The sequence below is a fragment of the Schistocerca americana genome, chromosome 2, assembly GCF_021461395.2.
Source record: "Schistocerca americana isolate TAMUIC-IGC-003095 chromosome 2, iqSchAmer2.1, whole genome shotgun sequence".
NCBI lineage: Eukaryota > Metazoa > Arthropoda > Insecta > Orthoptera > Acrididae > Schistocerca > Schistocerca americana.
This window is the reverse complement of record NC_060120.1, coordinates 120,156,865-120,177,064: the sequence shown is the minus strand read 5'-3', so window position 1 is coordinate 120,177,064 and position 20,200 is coordinate 120,156,865.

The following is a 20,200-nucleotide window of genomic DNA, read 5'->3' as shown; positions in this document are numbered from 1 at the left end:
TGCCGGATAGGAACAGGGCGCCGCTTCTGGCCAGACGGTTTGCTGCAACAGTCCAGTCCCTTCCCACGAAGATCAACGCGTCAGACTCCTGGGACCACAACTCAAGGCGTGGATCATACTTTCTCCGTCCTAAACACTCACTCGATAGTGCTCACCATGTTGCTGACTCTATGCCACTGTTCGAGATAATCTTCACCATTCCGTTTTCTAATTCTTCCTTTCCTCTGTTATTAATTTTATTTTTGCGGTCGGAAGAGAGATATTCTGACAGTACGTTCGGGTAAGAAACACCTGAAACATATACACTGAAACGCAAAAAGGATCTGGTACAGGCATGCGCATTCAAATATAGAAATACGTAAACAGGCAGAAGACGGCACTATGGTCGGCAATGCCTATATGAGACAAGTGTGTGATGCAGTTGTTAAATTGGTTACCGCTGCTATAATGGTAGTTTATCAGGATTGAAGTGAGTTCGAACTTGATGTTATAGTTGGCGCACGAGCGATGGGACACAGCATCTCCGAGGTAGCGATAAAGTGGGAATTTCCCCATACGATCATTTCACGAGTGTACCGTGAATGATCAGGAATCCGGTAAAACATCAAATCTCCGACATCGCTGCGGACGGAAAAACATCCTGCAAGAATGGCACCAACTACGACTGAACAAAATCGTTCAACGTGACAGAAGTACAAGCCTTCCACAAACTGATGCACATTTCAATGCTGTGCCATCGACAAGTGTCAGCGTGCGAAACATTCAACGAAACATCATCGATATGGGCTTTCGGAGCCGAAGGCCCACTCGTGTACCCTTGATGACTGCACGACACAAAGCTTTACGCCTCGCCTAGGCCCCTCAACACCCACATTGGACTGTTGATGGCTGGAAGCAAGTTGCCTGGTCGAACGAGTCTCGCTTCAAATTTTATCGAGCGGATGAATAGGAGCGGGTATGGAGAGAACCTCATCAATCCATGGACCCTGCATGTCAGCAAGGGACTGTTCACGCTGGTGGAGGCTCTGTAATGGCGTCGGGCGTGTTCAGTTGGAGTGATATGGGACCCCTGATACGTCTAGATACGATTCTGACTGGTGACACGTACGTAAGCATCCTGTCTGATCACCTGAATCCATTCGTGTCGATTATGCATTCAGACGAACTTGGGCGATTCCAGCAGGACAATGCGACACCCCATACGTCCAGAATTGCTACAGATTGGCTCCAGGAACACTCTTTGAGCTTCAACTCTTGCACTGGCCACCAGACTCCGCAGACATGAACATTATTGAGCATATGTGGGATGCCCTGTAACGTGCTGTTCAGAAGAGATCTCCATCCTCTCGTACTCTTAAGGATTTATGTACAGCCTTGCAGGATTGGTTTTGTCAATTCACTCCAGCACTACTTCAGACATTAGTCGAGTTCATGCTACGTCGTGTTGCGGCACTTCTGTGTGCTCGCGGGGTCCTACACGATATTAGGCGGGTGTACCGGTCGGTTTGCCTCTTCAGTGTATATAGTGGGTAAAACGTACAGTAAAAAATTTCCATTTTAAGCTTTATGTATAGACAGTTACAACTACAAACAAACTTGCTAGTTTCTCACCCGTTCTTTGGGAGTAGTTGTAATTTGTGCAACTCCTCCTTTCTTGAAAACAATTTTCATGCACGTCAGAATATAGTTCATTTTCAGCAATACCACACTGTCAAGTAGTGTCGGCAATCACGTAGAATTACACGGTCCAGTCACATTAATGTGACCACCTGTCAAAAGCCTGAATAACCTCCTTTCGCAGCGCGCACCGGTGTCAGATGTACAGAAAAAGAGTGCCGTAGCCAGCTGCGCTAGGTTACTTGCTTGAGGATCCATAGCCCGAACAGCCCCAATCGAGGAGGTCCCATAGATTTTGTGTTTAGTTTAAATCGGACGAATTTGGTGGCCAGGTGAATACACTAAACCCATCCTGGTGCTCTTCAAACCGAGCACGTACACTGCGAGCTGCGTGACGCGTTGCACTGTACTGCTGATGAATGCCATACTCCCTAGGAAAAAGAAACTGGATGTACAGGTGGACATGGTCCCCAAGGATGGATACGTACTTGTGTTCATCCATTGTGCCTTCCATAATGATTCGGGAGGACGACGGTTCAATCCCATCTCCGGCCATCCTGATTTAGGTTTTCCGTGATTTCCCTAATTCGTTTCAGGCAAATGCCGGGATGGTTCCTTTGAAAGGGCACGGCCGATTTCCTTCCAAATCCTTCCCTAACCCGAGCTTGCGCTCCGTCTCTAACGACCTCGTTGTCGACGGGACGTTACACACTAACCACCACCACCACCTTCCATAATGATATCACCTCGGAAATATCACGAAAATATTTCCTAGACCATAACGCTACAGTACTCCCTCGTTGTTGCACGCAGCTCGTGGTCGTGCGGTAGCGTTCTCGCTTCCCACGCCCGGGTTCCCGGGTATGATTCCCGGCGGGGTCAGGGATTTTCTCTGCCTCGTGATGGCTGGGTATTGTGTGATGTCCTTAGGTTAGTTAGGTTTAAGTAGTTCTAAGTTCTAGGGGACTGATGACCATAGATGTTAAGTCCCATAGTGCTCAGAGCCATTTTTTTAACTCCCTCGTTGCAAAGTGTTTGCTTTCAGATGTTTCACGCCGTACACGCTATCTCGCCGATAAACAACAGTCAGCATGGGTGAATTAAACAGGCGCCTGCTGCGGAAGACCGTCCGCAGCAAAGTTCACTGAACGATAGTTGAGGATACACGGTTGGTAGACCCTTGGTTCATCTGGGCGGTCAGTTGCTCAACAGTTACACGCCTGTTCGCCCGTAGACATCTCTGCATTCGCTCTTTTCGTGTATTATCCGTGACGCAGCACAACGGCCACGGTGCCGATATCGGATAGCGCCATTTGTTCTGCACAGTATACTTTAACCACGACGGCACCCGAACGGTTTACAAACGTGGCCTGAAAGTCAACGATCATGGCCCTTTTGGACTCCAGACAAACCGCTCCATTTCCACGTTACGACAGCTACCGCACTGTTTCACCGTTCTCCCGACACGCTACGTAGACCTTCCACATCTATTGCTGCCACTTTCTGTCCGAGGTTATTGCAGGTTGACGTCGAACATCAGCGGTGGTTACGTTAATGTGACTGGACTGTGTAATTAACAGAGCCACTGAGACCATTTTCCTTGGGGTGAGAATATTTAAGTACGACCGGAAAATAATATTACCTCTCACTGTTGAGATAGGCTTCGAGGCAACAGCACAGACATCTGCAATTTCAGTGCATTGTCTGTAGAAGTTTATCTGAGAGCTGAAGCTTCAGACTCTTGAGGCAGGCTACCAGTTTTTAAACAGTAACAATGTTAATTATCTTATTTCTCGCTGGTCGTAATAATTCGTTTAGTGAAAATAACGACGACTGCCCAAAAGTGCAATAGTCACCAATCCATGAAGTCATACAAAGTGCAATAGCACCAGCCCACGAGGTCATCCATGTCACCATCAGGTAAAGCTGAATGTTCCACGGCGGATGTTTAATTATTTCATGATACCTCCCTCTCTCTGTCTCTCTCTTTGCCTCATTAAAAATAGTGCCTCTTTTTTTATTCACAGATCTGCAAACTAAGGGCCACGAGCCAGCTTTAGTGCCTTATTTCTTGTTATTTTCCTTACTTCCAGTATTCTTTCATCGTTTCACTGCGTTTTCTTCTCCTGACCTCTAACCATTTAAGATCAAGTTTTGTCACGGTCCTACCATGGAAAGCTTCCACGATGAATAGTTTTTCTCTAAACACTTCTCCGTCAGTTGTTTCATCAGCTTTTATGCTATTTTTTCTGTATTCGTTTTTATTTTGTGGATCCAAATGGTTGAATTTTTATCCCGCAAATATTTGAAGATCTTTTCTGCTAATCTACTGTCTTGTTTTCGATGTAAATGTCCAAAACCTATGGCTCTCCTTTTTTTCATTTCTTCTGATACGTCTTTTCGATAAATTTCACCGTAACTTCGTAATTTCCAGTTTTCCATAGTTTGTGAGTGCTTGGGCCTAATACTTTCCTAATGATTCATCTTTTTATTATTTATAATTTAAGTCAATTGTAGTTTAATGCAAGACATTCCTTTGCTTATAGACATTCTGGTTTCACTACTATAATGTAATGCTTTATTTTTACAATGTTTGTTAAATCTGTCCTGCTGGCTGTTTCTTCTAAAAGGCTAATTTGTGTTGCAGCAGATGTCGCATTTTGAGAAAGAATGGCAAAATGGTTCAAATGGCTCTAAGCTACATGGGACTTACATCTGAGGTCATCAGTCCCCAAGACTTAGAACTACTTGAAGCTAACTAACCTAAGGACATCACACACATCCATGCCCAAGGCAGGATTCGAACCTGTGACCGTAGCAGCGGCGCGGTTCCGGATTGCAGCGCCTAGAACCGCTTGGCCACAGTGGCCGGCGATCAACAGATAAATCTGGCGCGTATCTTCACAAAGCAAAAATCACCTCTAGCTCATCTATGTGTGGCAAATGTCTAAGCAATTAAAACCTTACGAACGCTGTTGAAGATGGCTGAAAAAATTTACATAAAGGATGTAATTGGTAAAATTGTGGATATTTTTGTATGTGGTACCTTAAATGTACACTCATCAGTGTGTTGGTTATTGTTTCTCTGCATCGAACAGAAACATCACAAACGTTTTATTTTATGCACGATCGTATTTGCAGTACTAAGTGGACTAAATGGACTACACTAACCGCCTTACTTCTATGCGTCCACACTTCAGCACTTCACCTGTTGCCCAGGGGAAAATAAACATTACTAGCTTGCTTTTACCACATGTATCTGGAGGGACTATCCAATTTTGAACATAGGACTTGTTACAGCTATAATTAATAGAGTGTACATGATGTAAATACCGATGCAGTGTAGTTCAGTACTTGGTCCTCACTCACCAGCAGAAATATCTGCACTTATACTCATTACATGCTGTATATATGAGATTGACAACCCCCTAAAAGTGATAGAGGTGGTTTTAGATGTGATGCACGTAGGCAAGAACGGAAAGGAAGTTTATCACCTTGAGGAACTTGAAACAGCAGTGCAGCAAAATAGGCTTAGTACTTAATGCGTAGTCGAGAGAAAATGGTAATGCTGTTTTCAACGTTTTTTGGATACTTTTCAAGGTTAGCGTTAGTATCGTAAATGTGTTTTTTTTTTACTTTATTGTTATTTTAAAATCTGTACAAACAGGCAGGCTGTCAGCAGCACACTATGCTGCTCTTCAGCCATAGAATATACAAGGAGCAAAAACAGTGAGAAGACACGTAAGTTACAGAACGGTGGGCAATAAAGCAGGAGACACATAGAGACAAACACGGAGCCATTCACACTCGTCGATAATCCACACTGCTAACTGATGAGACAACGCACAAACACTGAAGATGACGATGGCACTGGTGAACGATGGAGTGTGACGGTGAACACTGGACACTAAACACGACGGCACACACGAAACACTGATGGGGGTGATCTCCGCCGTGCGAATGTCCACTGAGTGTGTGCGAGTCCGGGGACCTGCCAAGAGGGGAACAGGGGTGAGGTGGGGGAGAGGGGAAAAAAAGGATGCCAATGGCTGAGGAGACTGGGGCAGGAGGAGAGGGACAGGGGAGGGGAGGCCTGGGGGAGGAGGGGGGAGAAAAGAAGGAGGGAGGGAAAAGGGAGAGAAGGGAGGGAGGGTGCCCAGAGGAGCAAGCACAGGAGGAGGGTGGGAGGATCAAAGTTGGTAGGAGGGGTAGATGGAGGGGAGGAGGGCATCATCAGGGAGGGGGAGCTGACGGAAGCCACCTTGGGAGAGGGTAAGGAGGGTGGAGAGATGGAGACCGGGTGGGACGTGCGAATACAGGCGCGGCAGCGGGCGGGGGTGGGAGAGGATCGGGGAGACGAGCGGGTGAGGAGGATAGAGTTTGCGGGAGGTGTACAGGAGCTGTATCCTTTCAAGGAAAAGGAGGAGGTGGGGGAAGGGGATGAGATCGTACAGGAGCCGCATGGGGGAGGGGAGATGGATGCGATAGGCGAGGCGGAGAGCATGACATTCAAGGATTTGGAGGGATTTATAAAAGGTAGGGGGGGCGGAGATCCAAGCCAGATGGGCATAACAAAGGATAGGGCGGATGAGGGACTTATAGGTGTGGAGGATGGTGGAGGGGTCCAGACCCCACGTACGGCCGGAGAGGAGCTTGAGGAGACTGAGTCGGGAGCGTGCCTTGGCTTGGATTATCCGGAGGTGGGGAGTCCAGGAGAGGCGACGGTCGAGGGTGACGCCAAGGTACGTAAGGGTGGGAGTGAGGGCGATAGGACGGCCATAGATGGTGAGATAGAAATCAAGGAGGTGGAAGGAAGGGGTGGTTTTGCCTACAATGATCGCCTGGGTTTTGGAGGGATTGACCTTGAGCAACCACTGGTTGCACCAAGCGTGAACCGGTCAAGATGGGATTGGAGAAGGTGTTGGGAGCGCTGTAGGGTGGGGGCAAGGGCAAGGAAGGCGGTGTCTGGAAAATGTGAACGGTTTTGCATAGTTAACCGTCGGTATGTTCAAAAAAATTTCGGGCTTGCAGCCGGTCGTCGTTCAATACTTCGCACGATATTTCAACTGGGCACCTTCCAGTCATCTTCAGGTGAGCCGTCGCAGAATCCGTAGAAATACGACTGGCGGAAAATCTGTTAAACCGTGACAGCGGCTACCAGCTGGACAGTGCATGGAATCCCATCATCTCCACGATTTGCTGAAATCGAAGACGACAGAGTGCGTCGACGGCCGTGGCAAACAGCAACGGAGAGGGCGACTGAGTTCCGCTATTCCACCAGCGAGGGCGCTGCCGGCGGGCAGTGTTGGTTCAACTATCAAGTTTTCGACGCATGCACAGAATAGTTACAGTACGCTATATATTGCGGAGCGGAGGGCGTTATCGCCAGTCTGCGACGGCTCACCTGAAGATGACTGGCGGGTGCCCAGTTGAAATATCGTGCGAAGTATTGAACGACGACCGGCTGCAAGCCCGAAATTTGTTTGAACAGTCAATTCGCAGGGAAAATTTTAAAATTCACATCAGACGCCTTTACGGGGAGGAGATGGCCTCACATATCCGAAGTTTCGAGAAGCTACGTGTTAAAAGAGCAAAACTTTTAAGTTCATTAACCTTTTTATTGAGATGTCGGGACCATGGCATAATACCAAACTTTTCCAGAATGACTCATTTCATTAAGACCGCTACTGCACGGAAGATTACTGAGAAGGCTAGTCATGCTATTGTCAAGGAGAGGATTTGCTATACAAGACGAAGGTTAGATGCTATTTCAGCAGAACTTTACCAGTTACATCTGAAGGTTGCAAGGTATCTTTCTCCTGTATCATGGGACTGGGTTGATGGAGTGACTTCGGCCAAGTTCGAGTGGCTCCACAATGATGCTAATTGTCGGCAGATATCAAAATTTGATCGACTGTTGCCACAGAAGCCGTCGCCAGAAGGGATAATGGTACGACGTTCCGTTGTCAATCTCACGGAGAAGAATTTGGACGACGCTACGCTGTCTGTATTAAGCAAAGGACTCAATTTTGCACCTACACCTACAGCACCGCCATTAATAAGTATTTTGAGTGGTGTTGAAGAAGCTGTACGACGTCTTCCTTTGGATGCCGCAGACGAAATAAGAAGGGAAACTTGCCGTGCTCTGTTGAAGGCTCCTACTCAACACAGTAATTTAACCTCTGCAGAAAGGGCTGCATTACGAAATCTGAGAGAAGACCCTGACGTAGTGGTATTGAAAGCTGACAAAGGTAATCCAACTGTTTTGTTACCTCGTGGTGTGTATAAAGATAAGATGTATGGTCTGCTAAGTGACTCTACCTATAGGAGGATTGATTACGATCCTACAGGACGTGTGCAACAAAAAACTTCAGCACTATTAAATTCCTCCTCCTTACCGCAAGAGACCATCAAGAGGTTAAAACCACATGGTTGTGTACCTCTAAGACTGTATTGCCTTCCAAAGATTCATAAAGAGGGTCTTCCTCTGCGTCCAATAGTGAGCAACATTGGAGCTCCTACATATGATTTAGCTAAACATCTCGCTTCCTTACTGAGACCTTTCGTAGGCAAGTGCTCACATCACATACGAAACTCAGCTGATTTTATCAATACACTGGGGGCTCTTCGTCTTAGCAGTGTAGACCTTCTAGTAAGTTTTGATGTGGTCTCACTTTTTACAAAAGTTCCTCTTGCAGATTCTTTGACACTGATTGGTAACATGTTTCCTGTTGATATCACTGCTTTGTTCAGGCACTCACTTTCCTCAACTTATTTTATGTTTAATCAAGAATATTTTGAACAGACTGACGGTGTCGCCATGGGTAGCCCCCTGTCTCTTTTGGTCGCCAACCCTTTTTATGGAGGATTTTGAAGAGAGAGCGCTTGAATCAGCTGCCCTGAAGCCAACAGTTTTTTGGCGGTATGTGGATGACACTTTCATAGTGTGGCCTCATGGAGAAGATAAACTAATGGAGTTTCTACATCACCTGAACTCCATTCATAGCAACATCCTGTTCACCATGGAAATAGAGAAAGATGGTTGTTTGCCTTTCTTGGATGTCCTGGTTCGAAGGAAGAATGATGGTTCTCTAGGGCATTCAGTTTACCGGAAACCCACTCATACTGATTTGTACCTGCAAGCATCGAGTTGCCATCACCCATCGAAAACCATGAGTTTGCTTAAAACACTTGTTCATAGAGCTCATACAGTCTCAGATCTAGATAGCTTATCTCAAGAACTCGCCCATCTAAAGACAGTATTCAGCGAAAATGGGTATTCCATCCGGCAGATTAACAGGGCACTAACAGTTAAAACTAAGAAGCAGGAAGTGAATAAAGAGGGGAACATGCCGGAACAATCTTTAGCTTTTCTTCCATTCGTTGGCAACACTTCGTTTAAAATAGCAAAAATCCTCCGAAAATTTCAGGTAAAAGTGGTTTTCCGCCCACCATCAAAGTTTGCGGACCTTGTGGGATCAGTTAAGCACAATCTGTTACTACGAAAGGCCGGAATTTACAAGATATCGTGCCAATGTGGTATGGCTTACATAGGTCAAACCACACGCACCTTGAAAGAACGCTGCACTGAACATCAACGTTACACCCGGCATTTGCAGCCAAGCAAGTCCGCTATTGCTGAACATTGTAATTCCACTGGACATTCAATGGAGTATGAGAAAACAATGATTTTGAAGTTCACAGCAACATCTTTCTGGGACTCCATTACTAAAGAATCCGTAGAAATACTCCTGATGGAAAATCTGTTAAACCGTGATAGTGGTTACCAGCTGGACAGTGCATCGAATCCCATCACCTCCACGATTTGCTCAAATCGAAGACGACAGAGTGCGCCGACGGCCGCGGCAAACAGCAACGCAGAGGACGACTGAGTTCCACTATTCCATCAGGGAGAGCGCTGCCAGCGGGCAGTGTGGTCCATCTATCAAGTTTTCGACGCATGCGCAGAATAGTTACAGTACGCTATAAATTGCGGAGCGGAGGACGTTATCGCATCCGCAGGCTTGATCCCCCCACCCTCTGGTTTCCTCCTTCCTCTCCACCCCACGCCCGTTGCCGCACCTCTATCGCTGTATCCCTCCCTCTCTCCCCCTCCCAGATGATGAACTACGCCGTGACATCTACCCTTCCTTCCAACTATAACCTGGCCTTGTTCCCCCCCCCCCCCCTCCCCAGGGCTCCCTTTTTTCCTCGTCCCTCCTTCTCCCAGAGCGGATTCTTCCTCCTTTCCCCCCCCCCCCCCCCTGAGACCCTGCACGCCATACTTGCCTCTTTCCTTCCACATCCCTCCCTACCTGGCGCTCTTCAGGGCGGCCCCCACTCATCTCCCCCATCTCTTCCCCTCCCTCCCTTCTTCAGGTCTCCCTCATCTCCTTGCGCCTGGCAGATCCTCTGTTTTGATCATCATCAGCGTGCCACATCAGTGTTGTTTAGTGCTGTTTCTCCTGTGCGTCAAGAGGTGCGATTTAAATTGTGTGCTGCCTTGAGGTTCGCCGTCAGTGTTTGTTATGTGCTTCACCATCCATTGATACCTTTCATGCTCCAGTCATACTGTGCCTTGTGCTCTTTTAATTGTCGCAGTGTGTGGCTTTTTGTGTGTGCCACTTTTAAACAGTTTTAACAGTTTTTTTATCTCCATTTTACGGTCACCCCGTTTTTTGACCATTGCCTTCCATAATGTTCCCCCTTTCTTATATCTATGCTCACCATATTCTCTCCTTTGTTCTTTTTAAATGTCTTCTATTGTTTGTTCTATGTGTTTCGGCTGAAGAGCAGCGCATACGCTGCTGCCAGCCCGATGGGGAATTGAAATACAATAAAGAAAAAAAAAAAAAAAAACGTTATCGCCAGTCTGCGACAGCTCACCTGAAGATGACTGGCAGGTGCCTAGTTGAAATATCGTGCGAAGTATTGAACGACGACCTGCTGCAAGCACGAAATTTGTTCGAACAGTCAATTCGCCGGAAAAATTTTAAAATTCACAACCGTCGGTATGTTTTCTCTTCATGTCCCTTGTAACATCTTTGAAATGTTATGGAATGGCTGATGCCTCAGTACAGTCTGTTTGAGCCTTATACATGTTTACTGAATTAGCGAATGCACGGAGAGGCATCTGACGGAAGTTTTACGTGACGTGAGTGATGTTTACCGCTATATGAAAGGGACGCTCGGTGGTTGGAATCTTGACTGATGAAACGCACAGCTGATGATTGTGTTCCTAACTTCAGTGGTTGTATTTTAAAATAATTATAACATATTTTCTTTTATTCTTAGAAAATATACCACACATATATTTTGTTAGTATTCGTTTAGTAAAATGCTCAGTAATGTCAGGTTTTTGCGCTGAAAGCTGTTAGTTTATTTTTCAGATAGTAGCGGTTTTTTCCCATTGATTCGATGTAACTATAGGCTGACTTACTGTTGATTATATTGTCACTCCATTGTAGCAACATGGAAAGATACAGTAACAGTTTTTAAGAAATCTATTACAGAATTCTCTCTCTCTCTCTCTCTCTCTCTCTCTCTCTCTCTCTCTCTCTCGCTGTGTGTGTGTGTGTGTGTGTGTGTGTGTGTGTGTGTGTGTGTGTGTGTGTGTGTGTATGTGTGCGTGTGTGTGTGTGCGTGTGTGCGTGATAAAAGACGATTTTCCGAGTTTTATTTGCAACTTCAGTATCTGATTTTCTTGGCACCTACTACACTACCGGCCATTAAAAATGCTACACCACGAAGATGACGTGCTACAGACGCGAAATTTAACCGACAGGAAGAAGATGCTGTGATATGCAAATGATTAGCTTGTCAGAGCATTCACACAAGGCTGGCGCCGGTGGCGACACCTACAACGTGCTGAGATGAGGAAAGTTTCCAACCGATTTCTCATACACAAACAGCAGTTGACCGGCGTTGCCTGGTGAAACGTTGTTGCGATGCCTCGTGTAAGGAGGAGAAATCCGTACCATCACATTTCCTACTTTGATAAATGTCGGATTGTAGCCTATCGCGATTGCTGTTTATCGTATCGCGACATTGCTGCTTGCGTTGGTCGAGATCCAATAACTGTGAGCAGAATATGGAATCATTGGGTTCAGGAGGGTAACACGGAACGCCGTGCTGGATCCCAATGGCCTCGTATCACTAGCAGTCGAGATGACAGGCATCTTATCCGCATGGCTGTATCGGATCGTGCAGCCACGTCTCGATCCCTGAGTCAACGGATTGGGACGTTTGCAAGACAACAACCTTCTGCACAAACACTTCGACGACGTTTGTAGCAGCATGGACTATCAACTCGGAGACCATGGGTACGGTTACCCTTGACGCTGTACTACAGACAGGAGTGCCTGCGATGGTGTACTCAACGACGAACCTGGGTGCACGAATGGCAAAACGTGGTTTTTTCGGATGAATCCAGGTTCTGTTTACAGCGTCATGATGGTCGCATCCGTGTGAGGCGACATCGCGGTGAACGCACATTGGAAGCGTGTATTCGACATCGCCATACTGGCTTATAACCCGGCGTGATGGTACGGGGTGCCATTGGTTACACGTCTCGGTGGCTTCTTGTTCGCACTGACGGCACTCTGAACAGTGGACATTACATCCCAGATGTGTTACGACCCGTGGCTCTACCCTTCATTCGATCCCTGCGAAACCCTACATTTCAGCAGGATAATGCACGACCGCATGTTGCAAGTCCTGTACGGTCCTTTCTGGATACCGAAAATGTTCGACTGCTGCCCTGGCCAGCACATTCTCCAGACCTCTGACCAACTGAAAACGTCTGGTCAATGGTGGCCGAGCAACTGGCTCGTCACAATTTGCCAGTCACTACTCTTGATGAACTGTGGTATGGTGTTGAAGCTGTATGGGCAGCTGTACCTGTACACGCCATCCAAGCTCTGTTTGACTACATGCCCAAGCGTATCAAGGCCGTTATTACGGCCAGAGGTGGTTGTTAAGGGTACTGATTTCTCAGGATCTATACACCCAAATTGCATGAAAATGTAATCACATGACAGTTCTAGTATAATAGATTCGTCCAATGAATACCCGTTTTCATCTGCATTTCTTCTTGGTGTAGCAATTTTGATGGCCAGTAGTGTAGTCTTCTCAATTTTCATGTGCTGAGATCTTAGGGTTTTTGTGTAAGCCTATAAGAAGATTAGTTCATAGAAGATTATTGGAAACTGTTGTACTAATTACTGTGTGCTATGTTGCAAATTTCAAGAAAAATCTTTGACCCAATACTCTCTATTGCCTGGTACACAGTCCCTGCCTCCAGCGGTATTGTGGAACATCGCTTAGTAACTGATGGCTTATTGGTCGTTGCAGTTAGTACTCACGAGCTATGGACCTCTTTCTCTTTCAACTCAATTAGCTCTGCTGTTTTCAGTTGCGACGAAAAGGCATTATCTGGCTGCTAAATCTGCTGAGAATAGACGGTAACGGTGCAGAGTTGCTAAAAAGCGACGCGGCGCTCCCCGTGCAATCAACTGGCCCATCATTGACGTCACGCTCCACTCCGGCGCCGCCGCCGGCTATTGGCTGGGCAAACAGCAGCTGTGACGTCGCTGCTGGCCAGAGGTGCGAAATCAGTGTTGCGACCTACCAGAATTGCTGACGTGGTAGAGAGAAGCATGAAGAACACTTTTCGCATTCGAATGCTTTCGGAATTTCAACACGTTCTCAGCTGATTGTCCGCACGCCTAGAAACTTACTGTTTCCTCTGTAGAAACAAACATGTACAGTATAGTAGATAGCTTTTGCAGGTCAGGTTCGAAAGAAAAACGGGGCGTGGAGTAGTCAGCAACCACCCCAGCCCCCTTTCCCACTGTCCCCGAAGAATCTATGTTACTAAATGGCTAAAACCATGTGAGGCGTAGAGCCGTATAACGATCCTGCCTTGGAGCCGGTTCAGTGGGAGATGTGTCTCAGAGCTGGATAGTGACAGACGGTGACGCGAGACTGGACGCGCACGTAGTTTATGTATCAGCCGATAGAGGACAATATTGGATAGGGGTCTGATTTAGTTTCGATTGTGCCCACTAGAGTGCACTAAAGTAGTAGAATGTTTTCCATAAACTGTTCTAGTATTTTCATAAAGTGTTATTATTTCTTTTTGTGTATGTAAAATGTTATAAATGTGTTTTAGCAATGTGAATGATGCGTGAGTGTGGTAAACCACACTCACGCATCATTCACATTAATATGAAGATAATTGTTTAACGAGTTAGCTAGTAGGATTTAGTGTGGGAACATTTCGAAGACGTACGGATATGGACTAAGGTGATTTTTGTGGAATAGTTTCGTAAAGTAAGTTTATGGTAAAAGGAGTGTTAATTCGGGTATAAATAACAATAGTAAATAACTTTTTGCATAAACAAAACTTCAGCATATTAAATAATTACGTCGGTAAAAAGTGCAGTCGTGAGGTTTACTATTTAGCGATTGTTTATGGATGAAAAGTGCGGACTGACGCGGGAGAATGTCGTTTAGCTATTGGCTGTTAAGTAAACTGACCAATGGTAAAGCAATATTCTCGCTCGCCTTTCTCTGCTGGTAGAGAGGGAACGGTCGAAGCCTAGCCATGAAAGAGATCGGACGTGTGCAGTAGTAGTTCCGATGGAAATGATAAGTTGCTGGATATAGCAGCGTTTCTTACATTTAAAGTGTTGGAAAATGACGGCATAATTATTCCGATGGGCGTGTAGAAATTTCGGAATTTTTAAGTGAATTTTGTAACGACAAATGACATATACTCCGCTTGGCGTGTTGAGCAGGTCGGTGGCTAAAAACTGTGATTGCATTTGGTACCGACAGACTTAATATTTGGCGAGCATTCTCAATCAAAAACAATCAGTATTTTTGTATCTATTTCGTTTTCGGGAAATGCAACACCATAAACTTGCTAACGTGAGTGAAAGGGATTGTGAGTGACTGTGTTAGGGCTAGCACGGGCTTGGCAGTGGTATTTGTTCTCCTAAGTTTCAGAATATATTAATTGAGGACAAAATTTGCAACCTTTCACTTCGTGAAACTTCCTGTTTCTCCCTAAACGTAGATTAGTGTCTTTAATTGCAGCCTGGTTCACGTCGAAGTACAGTATGTTTCACTCGGCTTTCCTACTGATGATCTGCTGAGACAATGTTCACAGGTAGGTGCAGGTCCGTCGTAAAGGGACGGAAAGAACCGCGTCGCCGCACATGGAGGTACAATAAAATGGAGATGGCACTACTGACTTTTTCTCCGCGGCGCTTTGAAGTTGGCGCCGCCGTATTAGATGTCCCAAAACTTTAGAATATTACTGTTTACATTTATTTCTTGTTCTTTATTTCTGCGCACGCGAAAGTTGTTTTAACCAGCGCCAGGAAAGCTTTTTCAGACACTTTACTGATTTTAAATTCATATTTGATCCAGTAAAATGTCAATGTAACTTCTGTTTGTTATATGTTTCGAATAACCAAGAAGAAGAGTAGCATGTGAAGTGAATAAGGTGCTTTCATAATCCAGCATTTTGCTTAATACAGACGTACGAAACTGACATTCACTGTATGTCTTCTTCCCGAAGATCCTGAAAACATTTTTTAGTATGTTTGGTCAGTTTCCAATATTTCCTTTTCACTGAATGATTAGTATAACGTCAATGACACAATCCGGCATTTTTTATCAAAGAACTTTCATCAGAAGCTAATGTTTGAGGTAACTGACATGACGGACGTGGGCTTCAACTTTGTGACGTCATGAGAATTCTCCTTCTTATAAGTCCACGACTAAAACTGTTACCCAGTCACAACGTCTAACAAATTGCTTCCAGGGGCAACAAAAATTTGATTACGAGTATTTCATATAATTATTGGCCGAATTTGAAAATTTAAAATGCTGTAATAATGTGCTCATTACGAGGCATAATCTTACGTTAAAGGTTCAACGCAATAAGTCATCGTCAGTTTCTCCGTTTTCCGTCGTTCCTTAGTTGCTTCAGAATCCAAGGGAGTGTGTTTCGTCTTTGAAAATAAATGACAGTTTATTTTACCATATGCGTTTCGCTTGTTTTATTTAAGAAGCATTTTCAGTGGCCTGTAATACATGTTTCTTTTAATATATTTAGTAAATGTAAAATGTAGTAGTCACAAATACGTTACTATATTAGTTCTCTCATGTTTTTCTCTCGTTTTTCAGACTAGAAACTACCTTCGTAGCACAATTTTCGTGAGGTTAAATTATCGTTTGGTGCTACGATTTAGATGTTGATAGTGCATATGTGCGCACGCACACAAAACAAATGAAAAATATCAAACCACACACAACACAAACAAAAGACGAAAAATAAACACACTGACAGTTGGCAACACTATACACTGTAAAAACACACATGTTGATCACAGAATGAACACCGCAAGTGCTGTGTTGTAATAAATGTGGGTGAAAACACACCGGAAATCGGTCAGCTGGAGTACGGGGACCGAATGAACTCTTCTCCAGGACCACACACATAGACTGGTAATATTGGAAATCGTAACTAACACCAAACGATAATTTAACCTTATGAAACTTGTGCTACAATTGTTGTTTCTAATAAAAAAAGAGAAAAACATGAGCAAATGTAACACAGTTGTACCTACTAAACAATTAATTTATTATATATATTAAAAGAAACATGTATTACAGGCCACTGAAGATGTTTCATAAATAAAAGGAGCGAAACGCGTTTGGCAAAAAACAAACTGTCTTTCATTTAGTTGCAAAGACAGAACATACCTCCAAGTTTAATAAGTCATATTTTAACACTCTAAATACCACGTGCGTCGCAGTATCATGAGATACTGCGCGTGTCCCTGTGTGCTGCGTTTCCAAAACGGTACCATCCTTACATTTTTCAAAAATGATTCAAATGGCTCTAAGCACTATGGGATTCAACATCTGAGGTCATCACTCCCCTAGACTTAGAACTACTTAAACCTAACTAACCTAAGGACATCACACATGTCCATGCCCGAGGCAGGATTCGAACCTGCGACCATAGCAGCCCTCAGATTTTTATAAGTATTGTTACCTCTATAACGTCAGCACAATATAAGGACATTAAACGTCACAGAAAAATAATACCTATTTTAACTTCGGTTCCAATTTAGGAGGTAAATGAATACGGAACTATGCTTTATGTTATAATAGCAATAGTTTCGCTTTCAATAATGTATAACATTGAATAACTGGATTTAAAACATATACATGCATTTCTCGTATTGTCTGAAACTCACGAAATTACAAATTACAACATATATAAATATGAAAACACTACATATCAACCGCTCTGCACTTCCATTTCCCCATCTTCTCTTCGACGACAGTAATCGCAAAGTACTTGGCGTGCTCAATGATTCCTGCACAAAAAATGTTTGCTTGTCGAACAATGCGCTGTAGTGTTGTTATTCCTGTGTGGGCCACATTCCTGGCACGGACCTACTCGTTCTTCATTCGACTGTCTCGTCGATGTTGTCTTAGAGCGTATTCCGTATATATAGCCTTTGGATAATTCTTACGTTTTGCACGGTCTTAATGGTGTTCTTCAAGAAGCCCCCAAAGCCATATTTTTCAGGAAGTCCTGTCTACTACGTGATCGGTCTGTATTATTCGACATCCACAATATGTGTATATTTATTCCTGATACGTCCAAAAACCTGAAGAATATAGCCAACGGCCACTTTTCGTTATTCTTGAAGTCGAATAAAGCGAACACTTTTGGTCAGCTGTATAGACGTTCCCCTTGGCATGGTTGTAGTCCGTTATTAGACGGGGATTTCCCGTTTCTCTGTCTATTTCCTCGCAACCGTGCATTATATATCACAGGAGAACACATTTTTCTTCTTTGGCTTATAGGATACCCGCACGCAATCGTTCTGGAATCCAAATAGCGAAGAGTCCCTTTCTTGGGATTTCAGACACAGAAAGTCAGAGGGTATTTCTTTTTTATTCTTTTTCATTGTACCAAGAAATGTTACACCGTTCTCAGGATGAAATTGCGCCAACGGATAGCTAGTGTAGTAATTGTCGGTGGTCACATTTCTGTGAGAATCTAAGATGGGCTGAATCAGTCGCTTGACAATGTCGAACGGTTTGTTCGATGTAGAGACGGACCTTCCCTTTGTTTGCCGCAGATATCTCAAAGCTGTGCGCATAAAATGTTCCACTGCCGCACATGGCATACTTCCCCGGCATGTATTGGATGAAACTACACCGAACTCGAAAGGGAAGCAGCATTTCATCAATGGTCAGAAATTATGATAGGGAGTAATTGTTCTTACAGTTACTTTCAAAGTCCCTGTATTTCTCCCTAATGGCTGCGAATTTATCATACTTTCCTGGTATTCCACTAGCCGCCCTCTCATCGAAACTGATGCTTCTCTGTAGGAACATAAATCTGTTATAGGAAAACGCATTTCGGCAGGCCTTCATTGTTGTACCATTACGTTTCCAAGCTCTTCGGGCATTTGCGCAGCTACATTCGTTGAGAGCGATCAAGAACAGAACTCCACAAGGAGCTTTCATTTGCGAAGAAGTAAACCTAGAATCTCTTTTCTTCATATACTGAATTGTACACCACCTTTCTGAGATATATAGGTTTGTGTAACCAACAAATTTTTCAGTCATATATGTAGCTATGAATCTCATAAACGCGTTCAATTCCGAGGAAATATTCTCCCTGTGCTGGTGGGGCCTGGAAATACTTTCGTAATGTTTCTTAATTTCGTTTTATTCGAGAGAGGTAAGGAGCTGCTTATCCAAAGTGTTTCCGCATCTTTTCCGACGTGAAAACGATATCATTGCCTTGAATATAAGCTCAGGGATTGTAATATTCGTCCCCGCATAGTTCGGAGATGTTACTGTGGCAATCCGCGTTCACACTTGCTTCTTCCCCTTCACTTTTCATTGGTGAAATCGCATGGAGGGTGTACCCTTTCTATCTTCGTACTCAGGCAGCCCACGAAGTATTTAAGTATTTGAGGTATAACTTCATCATGTATATTGTCCCTATTCCTAGAAAGGGAAACGGAAACAATGACGTAAATATGTGCATTGTTCTTATTGCAATATGCAGCAACGGTTAGCACAAACAACGGTAAAAGCAAAAGGGGGACACGAAAAAGTATATACATACTTGATTGACAGCGTGCGGTGTACAGTGCCGTCTTTGAGATGTTTTCAGTTCAACGGATAGTTTCTCACTGATTGTACAGTGAAACAGAAGAAGATAGACACGTGCAATACTCAGGGAAGGTCGAACATGAGAATTCGTGTGAACAGAAAGTTAGAGGACTAATGAGTAACACGTACTTCTGCGAACACTGGGATTGCGGCACTCTTTACCGCCGCGCAGTGTTTAGGGGGTTAAAGTTAAAAACTTGAGGCAGCCTAATCCACGTCGTGTTTATTCTGTATTTGAAAATGGAAGCACTTCGTGACTTCCATACACTACACATAATTTCGAACGTTTCTAACATTTTTTCTCTGATCCCCCCCTCCCACACACACATACACGTGAAAGGAAAAAATAGTTATCGCTTACTACATTCTCGTGGTTCATGCAGTAAAACTTCAGTACCAGGCATAACGTTTTCATTATCCTAAGCAAATTTTGCTGAGAGTGTCCAGATGTAACACTGAATGTGCCTGCGGAATTATATGATTGTACAACACAAAATTCAGCATATATGACTATATAAATACTGAGAAACATGAAAGACTCGATTTGAACCTGTTTTATACATGGAAGGTGATTCTTTAAGGAATCGCAAGGAGAGAATTTACTGCTATTTTAATATAAGCCTCTATGTTCTTACAGATACTAATTTACAAATTCTTAACTTTTAAAGAATAATGTAGCTTCAATACTAACAAAAAAGGACAAGAACCGTCCGAACAGGCCGTGAAGGCGCAACGCTATCGACCGGCCGCCATGTCATCCTCAGTCCTTAAAGTGCCACCAGATGCTGATACGGAGGGGCATGTCGCCAGCACACCACTCTCCCGGCCATTGTCAGTTCTCATGAGCGGTGCAGCTCCTCATCAGTCCAGTAACTTCTCAATTGGCCTCACAAGAGCAGAGTTCATCCTGCTGGCCAATAGAACTCGGCAGACCTGGACGGTGAACCATTCATGTGCTAGCCAAGCCCGACAGCGCTCAACTTCGGTGATCCGTTGGCACCTGGTGTTACTACTGTAGCAAGGCCGTTGACAGCTTCAAAACCAAGACTCTCAAAAATGGCAAAAAATCACAGAAAATTACAAGCTTCCTCAAGGCCAGCCCACGTGGATTGGCTTTTGGCTTGACTGGCTACAGGAAACATTCCAACCAGGAAAGGGCATCCAGTCACAGAGTGATCATAGCTGTGGTGCCAAGAACAAATCCAGCACGGCTCGGGAGTTCACTGATAGAACTGGTAAACCATAGGCGCGGGAAAAATGGGAAAACTGACTTCGTTGAGTATAGGTAAATATAAATGTCGTGTGACTGGGGCCTCCTGTCGGGTAGACCGTTCGCCGGCTGCAAGTTTTTCGATGTGAC